The 12,674-nt window shown below is 49.4% G+C and overlaps 1 protein-coding gene across 4 annotated transcripts in view; it reads right to left on the minus strand.

The window, feature by feature from the left end:
• Positions 1-12,674, minus strand: part of LOC142587220 (uncharacterized) — a 418,674-nt gene that overhangs the window by 66,104 nt on the left and 339,896 nt on the right. The gene's annotated exons all lie outside the window — the stretch shown is intronic.

Below are 12,674 nucleotides of genomic sequence, written 5' to 3' on the forward strand. Positions count from 1 at the left end.
ACTTCGGTCGACGCTAGAGATCTTTTATATCTATCGCTGTCCTGGCACCTTCGTCGTTCTCTTCTTCTCGGAGCCACCCAACGTGCCTAGCATGTGGCACCGACTTGCACCGAGTGGCTGTCAGCTGTGTCGAGGTCGTGGCATTACCCCCCTCCCTAGAAGCATCGTCTCGATGCGGAACATTGACGCACTGGAGATAGCGACGGTGATACGGTTAAGACAGACGTAGATGGTGAGAGAGGAGCGGAGCTTTGCGTTCAGCGGGAGTGGTATAACTTCAATCTAGAGACGTGAACGACATCGGACAGGCCTGGGCGTCGGGGACGGCGAGTGGTGCCTTCTCCTTCAGGAATCACTTCGTATGTGACGTCGCCGAGTCGTTGAACGATCCTATAAGGTCCAAAGTAGCGGCGCAAAAGTTTCTCCGACCGACCACGCTGGCGGATCGGTGTCCACACCCATACTTTGTCACCGGGTTGATAAGTGACGTCGCGGTGACGAAGATTGTACCGGTTGGCGTCGTTGTGTTGTTGGTGGCGGATACGCATTCGTGCGAGCTGGCGTGCCTCTTCGGCACATCGAGCGAATTCCGCAGCATCAGTGGCAACATTAGAACAGTAGGTGGGTAGAAGCATTGCGTCCAACGTTGTAACAGCTTCCCGGCCGTGTACTAAGCGAAAAGGGGTGAAGCCGGTAGTTTCTTGAACGGCAGTATTATATGCAAACGTAACGTATGGGAGAACGTCGTCCCAGTTTTTGTGGTCGACGTCAACATACATGGAAATCATATCAGCGATCGTTTTGTTTAGCCTTTCTGTGAGCCCATTCGTCTGGGGATGGTAAGCAGTGGCTTTGCGGTGAACTGTACCACTGAGAAGCATGATATCTTCTGTGAGCTGCGCTGTAAATGCTGTGCCCCGGTCGGTTATAACCACTGTTGGAGCACCGTGGCGGAGTACGATACCATGTACAAAGAAGGTAGCAATATCATTAGCAGTGCCTCGTGGGAGTGCTCGGGTTTCAATGTAACGTGTAAGGTAGTCTGTGGCAACAGCAATCCAACGGTTACCAGCCTTCGACGTGGGGAATGGCCCAAGCAAATCTATGCCAACCTGCTGAAAAGGGATCCGCGGAGGATCCACGGGATGGAGAAGGCCAGCCGGACGCGCGGGTGGTGTCTTGCGTCTCTGGCAGTCGCGGCATGTCCTCACGTATTGCTTTACGTCACGGCGAAGGTTAGGCCAGAAGTACTTTTGGCGTATGCGTGAAAACGTCCGTGCGAATCCCAAGTGGCCCGAAGATGGCTCGTCGTGAGTGGCCCGCAGGATATCGTCACGCAGTGAAGACGGCACTACAAGAAGGCAGGCGGTTGCAGTCGAGTGAAAACCCAGTTTGCAGAGAACGCCATCTCGGAGAAAAAACGAGGATAATTTGCGGATGAACATACGAGGCGGCTCTGGTAGACGGTTCTCAAGGTAGTCGATGAGAGGCCGGAGTTCTGAATCATCGCGCTGTTGCTTGCTGATGTCTGATACTGTGATAATGGACAGAAATGCGTCCTCTTCATCAAAGTCGTATGGCGACGGTTGAAGTGGAGCACGTGACAGGCAGTCGGCGTCGGTGTGTTTACGCCCGGACTTGAACGCTATCGTCATATCGTATTCTTGCAAGCGAAGACTCCAGCGTGCAAGACGGCCAGATGGATCCTTGAGATTGGCGAGCCAGCACAATGAATGGTGATCTGTCACAACTCGAAATGATCGGCCGTACAAATATGGTCGGAACTTAGCAATTGCCCACACAACGGCCAAGCATTCCTTCTCCGTAGTGGAATAGTTCCTTTCAGCTGGAGACAAAGTGCGGCTTGCGTACGCAATGACGCGCTCGGCTCCATCTTGCCACTGTACGAGGACGGCACCAAGGCCAACGTTGCTGGCATCCGTGTGCAACTCGGTGTCACTGTCTTCGTCAAAGTGTCCTAGAACAGGAGGTGTGTGCAGACGTTTCTGGAGTTCACAGAAGGCCTCTTGTTGGTCCTGCTCCCAGACAAACGGAACATTATCCTTAGTCAACCGTTGCAACGGTTCGGCTATTCGTGAAAAGTTGGCCACGAAGCGTCGATAATATGCGCAAAGCCCTAGAAAACGGCGGAGTTCGTGTTTGTTCGAAGGTGTTGGAAACGAAGCAACAGCAATGGTTTTGTCGGGATCTGGTCGAATGCCCTCGTAGCTGACGACATGGCCTAAAAATTTGAGTTCGTCATACCCGAAATGGCATTTTTCAGGCTTTAAAGACAGGCCAGCAGTACGAATTGCGTCTAGAACTGCGTGTAAGCGCTGGAGGTGCTGCTCAAAAGTTTCTGAAAAGACAACGATATCATCTAAATAGACAAGGCATGACTGCCACTTGAGACCTGATAGAACCGTGTCCATCATGCGCTGAAAAGTAGCAGGCGCAGAGCACAATCCGAAAGGAAGGACCTTGAATTCGTAAAGTCCGTCAGGCGTAATAAATGCGGTTTTCTCACGGTCACGCTCATCAACCTCTATTTGCCAGTAGCCGCTGCGAAGGTCCATCGATGAGAAGTATCGAGCATTTCGAAGGCGGTCCAAAGAGTCGTCGATGCGGGGAAGGGGATAAACGTCCTTCTTCGTAACGTTGTTAAGCTTGCGATAGTCAACGCAAAAACGCAGTGTGCCGTCTTTCTTTTTCACCAGAACCACAGGTGACGCCCATGGACTGGTGGAGGGCTGTATGATATCGTCGGTAAGCATTTGTTGGACTTGATTTCGGATGGCGTCTTGCTCTTTACGAGAAACACGGTAAGCACGTTGGCGCACGGGTCTTTCATTGGGATTTGTAATAATTCTGTGTTTCGCAATAGGCGTTTGGTTGACCTTCGATGTTGAAGCGAAACAGTCCGCAAAAGACTGTAAAAGGCTTCGAATGCTAGCCTGTTGTTGACCCGATAATTTAGAATTCACATCAATATTGCTGTTGGCTGGTACGTCACAGTTAGAATCTCCATCAGTTTGCCCTACTGTTAAACAAGCGGGAAAATCACTGACTGGCTCCAAATAGGCGATGGCAGTCCGTGGGGCGAAGTGCTGGTATTCACGACTGAAATTGGTCACTAAAATCTGAGCAGTCCGTGACGACAGCTGCAAGATGCCGCGGGCTACGCAAACTTGTCGAGCCAACAAGACTGACAGATTGCCTTCAGCGATTCCGAGATGGGGAGGATCATCGTCTGTTTCTACGGTGATCAACGCAGTACTCCGAGGTGGTAAAGTAGCACAGTCACCCGAAACGCGTAACACCGTGGACTGTGGGTGGTAGTCGTCCGAAATAGTTGCGTGTTCGCTGGAAAATGTGACAAGCAACTCGCGAAGGTTTATGATTGCGCCGTACTCCCGAAGAAAGTCCATGCCGAGTATGACCTGCCTAGAGCACTCTTCCAGTATAATAAATGAACCGACAAATGTGACCTCACGAATTTGTACCCTCGCAGTGCATTTGCCGATCGGCGTGAGGACATGACCGCCGGCTGTACGGAGCTTAGGTCCTGGCCACGGTGTCGTCACCTTGCGAAGTGCCGTAACCAGTTGTCCGCTCATAACAGAATAATCGGCGCCAGTATCGACAAGAGCGGTTACCGGGTGGTTATCGACAGAAACGAGTATGTCGGCTGAAACAGGCTCACGGTTTTCGAAGGAAGGTGTCGAAGGTACGCAGTCGTCGTTGTCTTCGTCGTTATCGTCGTCGTCGGGGTGTCGCAGCGGAGGATCTTTCGAAGTGCGTTGGACAGCGGCCCCACCTCCGGAGGTCGCTGTTCTCAGTTTCCCCGACTTGGGCTCGTGGGCCGGTTGCCCATGGAAGCGGAGAACGTAGTGTAGCGGCTAGGTGACGCCGATCGTCGAGGAGGTGGTGATCGTGACTGGCGCCTCTGCGGAGACGGAGATCGGGTCGTTGGCAGGGACTGTTCAACCGGTGGGAACTGCGCGTACGGCGACGAAGGTTGACTGGCCAGATATTGCTGGATTTCTCTCGGACGCTCTCCCTCACGTGGGCGACGAGCGCCGGGGTGATAGCCCTGGAGTCCAATTCTTCGGTAGTAGCAGGCACGGTACAAGTGGCCCGCTTCGCCACAGTGGAAGCAGAGTGGCTGATAGTCAGGTGTGCGCCACACGTCTGACTTTCGCGTATTGATTCGGGGGCTCGTGGACCCGTACATATTTGTACGTGAACCTTGGCCCTGGAAGTGGCACAGCGGTTCTTCAGAAGAAGGCGGGTTACGGTGGTTCCCGGGTTGCGCAGGTAGCCTCACTGCTTGCGCATAAGTCAGTACGGGGGCGGCTTCAGGTCTGGTTTGCACGAATGGCTGTGCTGCCTGGCGAACTTCTTCGCGGACGATATCTGTGAGGGATGTTACGGTCGGTTGAAATCGCACTCCCTGTAGCCGGTCGAGCTCCTCACGCACGACACTACGCACAAGCTCTCGAAGCGCATCGGTGTCATAGGGTAACGAGAGAGAAGATGCTGATCCCAGGTTGATTTGGCGATCGTAGACCGAGGAGCGTTGTTGAAGGGCTCGCTCCATTGTTGTCGCCTCACTGACGAACTCAGCTACTGTAGCTGGAGGCCTTCGCATCAGTCCAGCAAACAGCTGTTCTTTTACCGCACGCATCAGTAGGCGTACTTTCTTCGCTTCTGTCATGCCAGGGTCAGCACGCTTGAAAAGCCGCGACATGTCTTCTACGAACATGGCTACGCTTTCGTTCGGCCTTTGAACCCTATTCTGAAGGGCTTGCTCTGCTCGCTCTTTTCTTGCGGGGCTGCTGTACGTATCGCGTATCTGCCGTTGAAATTCTTGCCAGGTGGTGATGGATGGCTCGTGGTTAGCGAACCATGTTCGGGCAGAGTCCTCTAGGGCGAAGTACACGTTCCTTAACTTTTTCTGCTCGTCCCAATAATTGACGTCAGCCACACGATCGAAGTCGTCGAGCCAGTCTTCCACGTCCTCAAAAGGCTCACCATGGAACGGCCGCGGCCAGCGTGGGGTGTGGAGAACCAGCGACGCAGGAGGCTGTCCCGTACCGTACGTCTCCTGTGTCTGGCTTGCGGTTGTGGTGGACATCCTCGGCAGATCTTGCAGGCCGTATTCCGGAGGCAGTCTTTGAAGCCGTCGGCTTTTGCGTAGGTTGTCCGCTCCCTGTTCCTGGGGGTCAGAGTACATAGACGCGTACCCCGCACCTCCACCAGTTTGTCACAGACAAAGCCACAAAAGACTTCGGTCGACGCTAGAGATCTTTTATATCTATCGCTGTCCTGGCACCTTCGTCGTTCTCTTCTTCTCGGAGCCACCCAACGTGCCTAGCATGTGGCACCGACTTGCACCGAGTGGCTGTCAGCTGTGTCGAGGTCGTGGCAATATGCATCCATTTCCTGGCCATTTCCCCATAGTGGATAGGAGCCATGTACGTGATAGGAAACAACAGCAGCAGCTTGCGGGTCAGCCTCGTACACGACACTTAAAGGGCATGGTTAGTTGCCCAAAATCAGTAGCGCAACCACACATTCACCGCAACGTCTAGCGCACACAGCACACGCTGAGGGGGGCAGAGGTATCGCCATGCCACGAAAGAGGTCTTCCCAACCCAACGTCTTGTCGTCTACTGCCGGACGCCGAAAAGTGATGCCGGAGACGTAACTTATGTGATGTGACCTAACGAACGACGCTTGTGACGTAATGCGCCAGGCAAGCAGGCTTTCAGTAATGTCTAGGAGGTGTTGGCTCCCTCGACGGCCAGAAAGCCTGTTTGACATGAACGGCGATTTCTGCACTGTTCTCTTATGCATGAGTATGAGTAGATATTGTTGTATGACTTGCTGTTACGATTATTCAATGCAATAATCAGCACCAAGTTGCATGCAGAAAGAAAGTCACCGGAATTTTTTAATAATAATGCGCCATCCGGCGGATTGGTCCATAGAGGGATTAAGTAGCGCTAAGGGGACATGAAAAAAAACTGCAAGATTGGTGAAACTTCGCGTTCCTGTAGATGCGTATTTACTGGGCATTATCGGTAAAAATTGCCGGCGTCTTTGCATTGCAGTGAAATACAATCGCCCGTTTAATTGAGTTCTTTTTTCATCGGTGCAGCTGGCAGGCCTGTCGAGTCTCTGCGATAAGCTGCCTTAATGAAACAGCTACACACTTGCGAGACCAGGCAGAATCACAGCCGAATTTACAGCGAAGCCGTTTCTTTCAAGCAGTTGCGTTAACATTTTCAATTACCAAATAAAGCTCACTTTAAAGTTTTGCTGGAATATCACTCATGGCACAAACTCATTTCACGCAAATTTAACCTGGGTATCCGTGATCAACCGATACCTTCAAACCGCCCGCAGATCCCCCGTTATGAGAAAACTAATTTTTGAAGCGTGAACTCTGCAGCACATTTGACTTCTAGGAACAGTGCGCAAGCATACTGGTTTCACAAAATACGCATCTAATGCTCTCGAACACTTCCATAAGCAATGTTCTACAAAAACTGTCATTTACCTACGTAGTTTAAATTTTAGCCGTACTTCACTCAGAACATCACAGTCAAATATAACCAAAATGCTTTGTTCATTTTGTTCACCGAGGAGATTGGAAAATTCAAGTGCACACCCAGTACAACGCATTATAACAGAGAAAAATGCGAGTGTAAAATATGTATTTCCAAAACACTTAAGTAACTTGCGCACTTCAAGCTTTTGGTATGCGTACCTTACTCATAACAAGGCAAGCATTCACTCCAAAAAAATTACTGATGGCTCCTTTGGCTCTCCAGGAACAAATAGATAGCTTTCTAAGCCTTTTCTATAGCAACGAAATGAGGTAAGAGCAATCTTAACTTAGGCCCTAATAAAGCTACATCTCTTCCTTTCTTCTTCTCTCCCATCTTCTACGCTCGCGGCGTTCCGATGGCAGCGGAATGCAAAAACCGCTCACCCACTGTCCTTTGGGGGCTCACCAGGGTGGTTGGTCGCTAAGATCATCAAGTGGTAAAAATATTCCGCAGCCCCCTACTGCATGACGTCCCTCCTAAGCCTCTGTGCAGTTTCAGGACTTCAAAAGCCCACGATTCACTTTGCCACCCCACCTGCTTCCTTTCTAGTGAGGCTAAGAAGGTCCCACATGTTCTAGAGACTGACTTCTTTAACCGTAATGTAATTAATTGTAATTACATTGCGTGTAATTACATGTAATTTCTTTCACCTCCATTTCCTAAACATAGAGGGTAAAGACACCCCTTTCGCGGCGGCGCAACATTGCTGCGCCGCTCTTGGTTGGGTGTAATTAAAAAGCGTTTAGCTATCGTGGGGACCAATCCGCGATTCATTCGCGCCCATTCCTTCTAGTGGGCCAAAACGAGTGTACTCCAAAAGCGTGGTAAAACTTCGCACTGGTGGTACCCTGCGGTACCACGCGGTGGTACTTCATCATGGCATGCTAGGGAGTGGAGCGTTCTCACATTGTTCCTTCATGGCTGCTGGCGTTTTGAGATGCCCCTACTAAGAAGCTGCGCCCCTGGCCGAAGACGCAGGCACTGCCGTTTGATACACTACACATGTTCCGAACTGGTCTTTCAAGAAGAGGCGCTTGAAGTACGGGTTGGCTCTCGCATATCGGGTAAGGTAACGCGGTAAGTGGACGCGCCATACGTTACACATAGTGCCACTTAGTACCATGAGTAGCCTCCTCCCAATGCATGCTAAACGCATTCTTGAATGGCAGCTGGGCTTTGGCTCTTCATAACTCTTCGCAACTGTTTAGTCGCTCTCGTCGAAATATTGTCACGTGGTCGTGACGTCAAAGAACACAGTAGCAATACTGTGAAAGGCAAAACTAGCTTTTATTGGGCGAACTTGTGCCCACAAAACAGGCTAAACTTAAAGCACAACGAGAGCGGCGAACACAGTCGGCGATCGTCGAAAATCTGATCAACGTGTCAAGCACGTCGGCTTTTATACATCAAGCGTCGAACGTTCCAGACTAATCGTTGGGACACGCGTTCCTTCCACAAAGTTCTACACCATTCGCGTCACGCGATGAAATCAGATAACACAAGGAACGGCGACAACAGACAGCGAATAGAAGCATCGATAACTTTCCAGAAACTTCGGATACATGCAGGCGCGTCCCGCGCTGTGCGATGACATTTGTTGGGCGGTGAAACGTGGTCGGCCGATAAGTATAAGTACACGTGTCAATACCCCCCTCTTAATAAGCATCGACCCGATGATGCAAACAAACGAAAGTAATAAAGAAAAGCATTCGTGGCAACGGAAACAACAAAATAAGTAAGTTCGTCAGCCTCCGTGAAAGGTTTTAAGGGGCATCACGTGAACCACTTCAGATCGTGCGCGACGCCGCTGTGAATGGGAAATGCCGTCTGGCACGACCTCATAGTCCAGTGCGTTAATACGTCGGATGACCTTGTAGGGTCCGAAATAGCGTCGCAGTAGTTTCTCACTGAGTCCTCGTCGGCGTATCGGGGTCCATACCCAAACACGGTCGCCGGGCTGGTACTCGACGAAGCGTCGACGGAGGTTGTAGTGTCGGCTGTCGGTACGCTGCTGGTTCTTGATCCGTAGGCGGGCGAGGTGTCGGGCTTCTTCGACTCGCTGGAGATAGGTAGCGACGTCAAGATTCTCTTCGTCAGTGACGTGCGGCAGCATGGCGTCGAGCGTCGTCGTCGGGTTCCTTCCGTAAACAAGCTTAAACGGCGTGATCTGTGTTGTTTCTTGCACCGCCGTGTTGTAAGCAAAGGTTACGTACGGCAGGACCGCGTCCCACGTCTTATGCTCGACGTCGACGTACATCGCTAGCATGTCGGCGAGGGTCTTGTTCAGGCGCTCCGTGAGACCATTCGCTTGCGGGTGGTAGGCTGTTGTCCTTCTGTGGCTTGTATGGCTGTACTGCAGAATGGCTTGGGTGAGCTCCGCTGTCTTTCATACATTGTCGTTTCTTGATCATATCTTTCGTTTCCTGCGATAGCTTACTGGTATCCTGTCTAACGGAGTTACCACCGACTTCGATTGCACACTCCCTAATGATGCCCATAATATTGTCGTTCATTGGTTCAACACTAAGGTCCTCTTCTCTGAGTTAAAGCCGAATACCTGTTCTGTAGCTTGATCCGAAATTCCTCTATTTTCCCTCTTACCGCTAACTCATTGATCGGCTTCCTATGTACCAGTTTCTTCCGTCCCCTCCTCAAGTCTAGGCTAATTCGGGTTCTTACCATACTATGGTCACTGCAGCGCACCTTGCCGAGCACGTCCACATCTTGTATGATGCCAAAGTTAGCGCAGAGTGTGAAGTCTATTTCATTTCTAGTCTCGCCATTCGGGCTCCTCCATGTCCACTTTCGGCTATCCCGCTTGTGGAAGAAAGTATTCATCATCCGCATATTATTCTGTTCTGCAAACTCTACTAATAACTCTCCCCTGCTATTCCTAGAGCCTATGCCATATTCCCCCACTGACTTGTCTCCAGCCTGCTTCTTGCCTACCTGGCATTGAACCCGCCCCTCAGTATAGTGAATTTTGTGTTGACTTTACCCATCGCCGATTCCACTTCTCCATAGAAGCTTTCGACTTGCTGGTCATCATGACTGGATGTAGGCGCGTAGACCTGTACTACCTTCAATTTGTACCTCTTATTAAGTTTCACAACAAGACCTTCCACCCTCTCGTTAATCCTATAGAGTTCCTGTATGTTACTTGCTATATCATTATTAATCAGGAATCCCACTCCTAGTTCTCCTCTCTCCGCTAAGCATCGGCAGCACAGGACGTGCCCGCTTTTGAGCACTGCATATGTTTCATTTGACCTCCTAACCTCACTGAGCCCTATTATATCTCATTTAATGCCCGCTAATTCCTCCTATAGCACTGCTAGACTCGCCTCGCTAGATAACGTCCTAGCGTTAAACTTTGCCAGGTTCAGATTCCAATGGCGGCCTGTCCGGATCCAGAGATTCTTAGCGCCCCCTGCTGCGTCACAGGTCTGACCGCCGCCGTCGTCACTTGCTTCGCAGTTGCTGGGGAATGAGGGCCGGGTTTGATTGTTGTTTTCATATAGAAGGTTGTCCCCAAGTACTGCACCAGGGTGGCCAATCCTGCTCTTCTGAGAGAGTGCGTGAGCGGTTCTGGTCACCGGGGACAAGCCGCACTCCAGGCCTGCTTATACAGTTTTATCAACACGCGTATTTTTTTAAGCCGGTGGAAAATTGCGCGCCACCGGGATTTGTACCACGGTCCTCCTGCACGCGAGGCGGATGCTCCACCTCTACGCCATCGCTGCACCTACTTTTGTCAACGTTTGGTTAAAACTTTTGAATTGAGTATACCGCGTTTTTATTAATTTTCATCACTACGTGAACAAACGGTAAATCACGCGAGATTTCCGAAGTGGCTCAATCACTGTAGAGTAGTACATTCATGGTTGACTATTATTCAACATGTCCAATTTGCATACAATGTGACGTGTTGGCAAGCATCAGGTGTGACGCTACTAGGGAGAGGACGATTGCGCTTCACCATCGAGCCGCTCCGCTACAGCTGTGTGCTCACATTTCTGATCTTTTTTTCTGTATAGATATTTATTTCCGGTGTAAATGAAGGAAGACAGATAAACGAGCTAAGAAATATCTTCCAGTTGCACGGCAACGCAGAGACATACACAGAATACCATAGAGTTCCTACTCTTACTCGAAACGTGTTCTTTAGGCCACAGGCGATCTTCACGGGAACCACTCAACTGCTCTGTTTGAGCCTTTTATTTAGTCCAGACATATTTCAGCACCACGTGGATGAGGAGATGGCATAAGGATAAACAGTTTACCAACACAGATTCCAATCTAGGAGAAGTTCAATTTATTCTTACACATCTATCAGTTGGAGGACCATTTCATCGAAATGATTTGGTGATTATATTAGAGGTTCGGCATTTCGGTCCTACATCTAGGTCTTCCACGGGCGATGTATTCCAGTGATTCACCGCGCATGCAATCGACGCAAAACTGCACGTAAACCACGCAATGATTGGTTTCTTGCTGTTGTTTTCTTTCTTCGGCATTCTTTTTCACGACGTCATTACGACGTGGTTGAAACCAAGAAAGGAGAGGCAATCGAAGGATGATAGAAGACACAACTAACTTGGGGGAGCAACAGTTTTCGCTCATCTCTGTGCTGACAGCGGAGCGTCGTACGCGGCACACTTTAGCGATCCAGCGGAATTTGCACAGCTCCGCTAATTAGCCGTTCGTGAGAACTTTGACCTGGGTGATGAAAGTATCCGGCATCGCACCATGATGACATCACCAATAAGAGTAGATTTAGCCAGGTAGCACAATTGATCGAACATTGCATATTGTAATAAGTTTAATTATGTTCAGGAGCCAGGTTAATTATACTAGTACAGGAGCACGAAAGCCCTTGCTTCTACTTGGGCAGAAACGCAATGTAGTGAGTGCTGGAACATTCCTTAGAGTGCCGACGTTTTGGTTTGGTTATCTTGAGACTCTTTATAATCCTTATATCCACTGCAAAACGAAGACAAGATATTACAAAAAGGTAACAGTTTGTAAATATCACGGCACCTGGTGACAAACCTATCGAAGGAAAACTCGGTGCTTAAATCCGTATAACACCTCAGGTAAAACATGAACAACTTGCAGATCCTGCTTTCGTTGCTCGATGATTGCATGTTTCATAATGCCATCAAGCTTTCGTGATAAAGAAGCGAAGAGAGGTGCAAGTAAATTTTGTAATTTGGCATTCTCTCCCAAGTTCGCCCCATAGTGGGCACTATTATATAGAAGTTCACTTAGTACTTTAAGGGAGCCTGTTCTATCGTAGAGATTCGCTAATATATTATGGAATACAAAAAGCATCGCCCCCCTTCCCCGCCCTACTCTCTTCTGAAATAAACTAAACACTTCGTTCATACTTGAATAAGTTAGGCAGAACTCACGCACTGTCGAAATCAATGTCATTTGAGCATGACGCTTTAGCTCGGGAACTATCTTAATACATAGAAATGGGGCATTCCCTTTTCTCGGCAACCACTGCACTAATTTTTTGAAGGTTGGTCGTATTAAAAGAAAAAGGCTAAAATGTATTGACATAACGAAAAAATTCAGAAAACTTAATTGGAAACAGTCCAGTGGTTGTCTCATAAAAGCGTTCCTGCACATTAGGCGTATTGGAATAGAGAAATCAAAGTTGGAACCGAGCTGAAGCTTTCTCTTAGAATAGGGACACTAGCCATTTTCTAGAATTTTAGTGCCTTCTGCTACGCGTACTTAGCGCTACCATGTAATCTCAAGTAGGATGTTAACATATTTCACATTCCTTTTAACTCCCTCAGTATCAGTGTCCACATTTTTGTACGCTAACCAATATCGCTAGTTCTGTCCAGTGGTGACTGGGAGAATGCCACGTACATTGAGCTGCGGATAAATTTAACACCTTGTATACTCAATGCAGTTCTATCTCACTCACTTGAGTGCGCTATGTAATGCTACACACGACCACTTTGCTAAGGGCACTACCATGTTTGACGGTGCATTCAACACACCGCGTTCGGTCGTGAATAGGCAAAAGAATAGTTTCTT

The sequence above is a fragment of the Dermacentor variabilis genome, chromosome 7 (assembly GCF_050947875.1).
Source record: "Dermacentor variabilis isolate Ectoservices chromosome 7, ASM5094787v1, whole genome shotgun sequence".
NCBI classification, from domain to species: Eukaryota; Metazoa; Arthropoda; class Arachnida; order Ixodida; family Ixodidae; genus Dermacentor; species Dermacentor variabilis.